This window comes from Etheostoma cragini, chromosome 10 (genome assembly GCF_013103735.1).
Source record: "Etheostoma cragini isolate CJK2018 chromosome 10, CSU_Ecrag_1.0, whole genome shotgun sequence".
NCBI lineage: Eukaryota > Metazoa > Chordata > Actinopteri > Perciformes > Percidae > Etheostoma > Etheostoma cragini.
This window is the reverse complement of record NC_048416.1, coordinates 133327-138975: the sequence shown is the minus strand read 5'-3', so window position 1 is coordinate 138975 and position 5649 is coordinate 133327.

The window sequence follows — 5649 nt, the reverse complement described above, 5'->3', positions numbered from 1 at the left end:
CACCACCACGCATTCTTACACCTCTACCTTGCCCTCTCCTTGGGCCTGCTCCTCTCACTGCTCCTCTTACTGCTCCTGATCCTCTTACTGCTCCTGCTCCTCTTACTGCTCCCTCTTACTGCTCCTGCTCCTCTGACTGCTCCTGCTCCTCTGACTGCTCCTGCTCCTCTGACTGCTCCTGCTCCTCTGACTGCTCCTGCTCCTCTGACTGCTCCTGCTCCTCTCACTGCTCCTCTCCCTGGGCCTGCTCTTCTCCCTGGGCCCCTTGCTCTTACTCTTCCTTGTCCAGACATTACAGTGTTTGCCTTTTTCTGTTTCTGTTTCCAAAAACATCACTCCTCAAAGTCCTCCTTATGTATAAGTGTCAATGTAATAGAAAAGGATAACCCTAACCCACTTAGTCGCAGCCAGACTGGAATCAGCTGTGGTTTGCCCAATTTACCCAACATAAATCAGCTGTGTGTGAATTATTCAATTGTTTTTTTCATTATCAGCTGATATACATTGTTTTTTAACTGATATCATTGCAGAAGTTTTTATACTGTGTCTAAGGTTTGGATTATTGTTTTTGCTGTTGTGGGATGGTGTGTGTTAACATTTGTAAATACTACAAAAACAATCCACAATTTTGTTGGGAGTTATAGCTTGTCTGTTAAGAAAATGTAAGCATTGTGGAAATGTGTTCACTAACTGCATATACTACTGTGTGAAAATGACTTGAAATGTGTGAATGGTATGGCCACAAAAGACCGATGCTGTGCTAATTGTGTTTAGAGTTTTGAAAATGTGACAACTGGTTCGACAAACGCTTGTTAGCGACTGAAAAAAACTGTAATACCGTATCTCACATGCTAGCGTTTCCACAGTGATTTAAAATATTTCTTCTCACAATTGCTCATTTTAAGTTTCTAAACTTTAAATGATCACTGTTAACTCAGGAATCAAGTATATTGCCAGTGATCCCATTGGTATTTACCACTTTTTGAGCCATTCAAGGTATGGGACACTTAAAAATGTTGGAAATCAGTTGGTGATGACTGCCCCAACTTAGTTAGGCAGTGTGGAGCTGAACTGACTCATTTGACACGTGACTGGTCATTGTGTTTCATGGCCCAGTTTCACCCTTTGTGAGTCAGATAAACTGAGTTAGGATGATCTCAGTCTCCAGGGCGTGATGCTGGAAGGTGTTTAGCTGCTGGTCAGATTGCACAGGGTTGCGTTCGTGCAGGACAAGGCACATTTCACGGTAAATATAGAACAACCAGGGTGAAGAGATTACCTGGAAACTACCAGAAGCTATTTCAGGTAATCTCTCCACCTCTGTTTTTGTAATATTACCATTTAATAAAATAGAAACAGGTAGTTTTGCACCACTGATTAATGGTTGTTACACAGAAACTACCAGAAGCATGTTCAGATAGTCTCTCCACCTGTGTTATTGTAATAATACGATGGAATAAAATGAAAAGAGGTAGTTTATCATTTTTTATCAGACTAAGACCTCTTGTGGTAATCTGACTGGTAGTGTCATAGAACGTAGTAATAGACTAAGACTTCCTGTGGTAATCTGACTGGTAGTGTCATAGAACGTAGTAGTAGACTAATACCCCTGTGGTAATCTGATTGGTAGGGTTATGGAGCGTAGTGGTAGACTAAGACCTCCTGTGGTAATCTGACTGGTAGGGTTATGGAGCGTAGTGGTAAACTAAGACCTCCTGTGGTAATCTGACTGGTAGGGTTATAGAACATAGTGGTAGATTAAGACCTCCTGTGGAAATCTCACTGGTAGGGTTATGGAGCGTAGTGGTAAACTAAGACCTCCTGTGGAAAAGTGACTGGTAGGGTTATGGAGCGTAGTGGTAAACTAAGACCTCCTGTGGTAATCTGACTGGTAGGGTTATGGAGCGTAGTGGTAGATTAAGACCTCCTGTGGTAATCTGACTGGTAGGGTTATGGAGCGTAGTGGTAAACTAAGACCTCCTGTGGTATTCTGACTGGTAGGGTTATGGAGCGTGGTGGTAGACTAAGACCTCCTGTGGAAATCTGACTGGTAGGGTTATGGAGCGTAGTGGTAGATTAAGACCTCCTGTGGTAATCTGTCTTGTAGGGTTATGGAGCAGAGTGGTAAACTAAGACCTCCTGTGGTAATCTGACTGGTAGGGTTATGGAGCGTAGGGGTAGATTAAGACCTCCTGTGGTAATCTGACTGGTAGGGTTATGGAGCGTAGTGGTAAACTAAGACCTCCTGTGGTAATCTGACTGGTAGGGTTATAGAACATAGTGGTAGATTAAGACCTCCTGTGGAATTCTGACTGGTAGGGTTATGGAGTTTAGTGGTAAACTAAGACCTCCTGTGGTAATCTGACTGGTAGGGTTATGGAGTGTAGTGGTAGACAAAGACCTCCTGCAAAACCAATAGATCAGAATGCTCGTTCTTTTTTATACCTCAGAGTATCAGACAGCCCAACAAGCCCTTTAAAATTAGATTTTTTAACAAACCAATCATTTTTAAACTATGACACCCAATTCTTTGATGAAGTAAGCTATTCTCTGCAAACCCTCTCTAAACAAACAGTACTGGTCCCAAGGGATCCATTTGCACATCCTGCTGAGCTCAGAAAGAAACGTCCTATATGATTTTGGTTTACAATCAGTAATTAACTTACACAAAGATAAATCCCACTGCAGTCAATGCAGGCTAAACAAACTGAGCTAGAACTAATTACAAAAAACCCTGATGTGACCTTCTCTGCATGCTTGGTTTGGTCCTCTCTAACCTTCGTCTGCACAGGCTGAGATTGGCCAGATCGAAAATTGTTCCGGCCCGGTTATGAAAGTGGAGCCCTCTGGTTTTACTCGTTGAGAAGTAGACTATCATTCTTTACACCACACTGACATGATCAATACTGCTCTATTAACCATGCATCAGATATCGTGGCCTTTTATTCTCCCCTCTCGCGTTAAAAAACTCATCTTTCCTAATTACAGAAAGTGTACTGCATGAGTTTGAACTTTTCAATAATTAGTTGCAGCATTGATCTTCATCATTAATGACACCCAGAGCTGGTTTACAAACGAGCAGCTAGTATTCTTTAATAAATATGAGCATGCGTTTCTCTTATGAGATGTTACTTATGTTGGATGTTAGCAGAGCATTTGTTTATAATTATTGACATGAAAATTGCCAAGATCAGTGTGTTGTATTAGAACTGTATATGGACGGATGGCACCCAATCCATGCTGTATTCTTGAGAATTGACATTTTGACTGTGGAAGAGAATATGACAGGCACAGCTACAAATCTGTGGAATGTTAAAAACAAAGATGCACTTGTAGGCTTCATTATGTGAGTTACTATAAGTTCTGAAGGTGCATGTAAACTGTGTTTTGCAAGTTTGCATATTCCATAAAATTATTCCATGTAGGTGTAACTTACTGTAGCAGTAAATCCATTTTGTGATTCTGAATGCAAACCTTTTTTGTTACTTTTTTTTAATTAAATGTATGTAATGCATTGGTGTGTGTCTGTATTTGTGTTCACAGGCTAATGCCAGGTTTATCCATTGCTTAGAGAGAAAGAAAGTTAATCTGATAACTTTAAATGATGCTGCAACAACCATCACAAATGGTTCAATATTCCTGTCAATCAAATGACAACGCTTAAAAAACTGCCGTTGCACAACAAGGCTTCATAGAACCAGCTAAAATGATTTGATCAATTTTAAGACCACTTCACGTATAACAAGATCAACCCAATAGCAGCTAACATTGACAAGTTAGTCATGTTAGCAAGACATTAAAGATATATTTAGCTTCACAGTAAGTTCACTTTATCTAAAGCAAATGTCCTAGGTCCTACTTTTTAAAGTGACAAGTGGGCATGGCTGAATCAAAGACTTGTTGCGGCACTTACATACAGACGGACATACATACACATTTGACATCCATTTGTGTCTGCAAGATCAATTTTTTTGTCACACACTGCACGTTGACACATGTCAACACTTGGGAACAAACTACCCATCAGTCAGTAAACATTTTATTGTTACCATTGCAGCACAGCTTAGTGTTTAAAAATCCTGAATGTATCACCAAAGCTGACAATTTACCACATCATAGATATTGTGGATATACATTGTAACTCTTATACACACTTGAATTTTAACTCTACAATACACTGTTGCTCAGATTAACAAATCAACACTATATGTGACATATGCTATTACATGGTGTTCACACGGTTGTTCAGCCCATCTTTCATCAATCTTTCCATTATCGTATTGTCTTAAGGCCATAGTCAGTTCCTCGACACACCCTCTGCTCTTATTTTCTTGCTTTCACTATTTACACTCCCCATCAGGTCACTGCTCCTGTCTGGTCAGACATTGTAAATGAGAAATGAGCCTGTAATCACCAAATCACTGATAACTGGTTAACTTTATGAGATGGACAACTCGGGTAATGTTGCAAATCATTACGCAATACATAATAAATCAATTCTGGTTTCAACATTTATTTTTTGCTTGAAAACTGATGATAATCAATTATGTACTGGCTGTACCATTGCATCAGATATATTGGATGTGTACAGGAATTAAACCAACAATATTGTCTCAACATAGCCATATTATTGAGTCAAGCCGGTAACATACCTTTATCTAGAATAAGAAAGAATTATGGCTTCTGACGTTAAGACAATATATCACATAGTGTCTTCCTTATGTGTTTTTGAAGAGCTTCACGGGACAATGTTTCATTTGGTAGTAGCAAACTTTCATCATGTTCTGACATACAACAGTTACATTTCATTGTCTTCTTTTGCCCATATGCCTCATGCCTATTATCTTCAACTCAGCCTTTTAATTATAAAAGCCTAATTGTACTAGGGGATCCGGGAAGCAGCCAATTAAATGACATGGCCTCCTTGAGTACTGTACAATTTGTTTCAGATATCTTTTTTTGTGATTACATTTTTTATTTTTTCCAGATATCGTTAACCTTTTCACTTGTTTCAAAGCAAATGTCGATTGACAATGATGCAGGAAACACTTGGTCAATACCTGAGAAGATTGATAGCATCTGAACCATCTTCCATAGCTGTTATTAAAAGTCAAGCTGACTAGAAGTTTAATAAGGCCTTGAATAAATGTTGTTAAATTAAGTTAGTTGTGCTAACAATTGTTTGATGGGAAATTGATGTTATATTGTGTCTTCATGTTAGATTTTACACTAAATCTCCCTTGAAAAAATGTGAAAAGGGGCTTTTAGCATGCATGGATTTAGCAGGCTTTAACGTCTACTATCACTTAGTGGAAGTGGACAAAATGAATCAGATTAATAGATAATTGGGAAATTAGTTGAGTAAATTACAATGTGTATATCACAAAGTGCAGGGAGCAAGAGTGTTGCATGTTCTCTTGATCCAAACCCATCAATGTAAATGTGCTGCTCCAGAGGTCGGAAGCATGACAAGCATGCACAAAGACACAGGCAGATGGGTGGGCAGCTTTTAATTATGTCGCCCGTCACAGGTTTCCTAAATGAGATATGTCCAAGGAATTAATGGACAGTGACTCTGAGTAAGAGGTTGAAGGGGTTCTCCTGCTATTTGGGTATACATGTTTTTTGACAAAGCATTGTTAATATGTA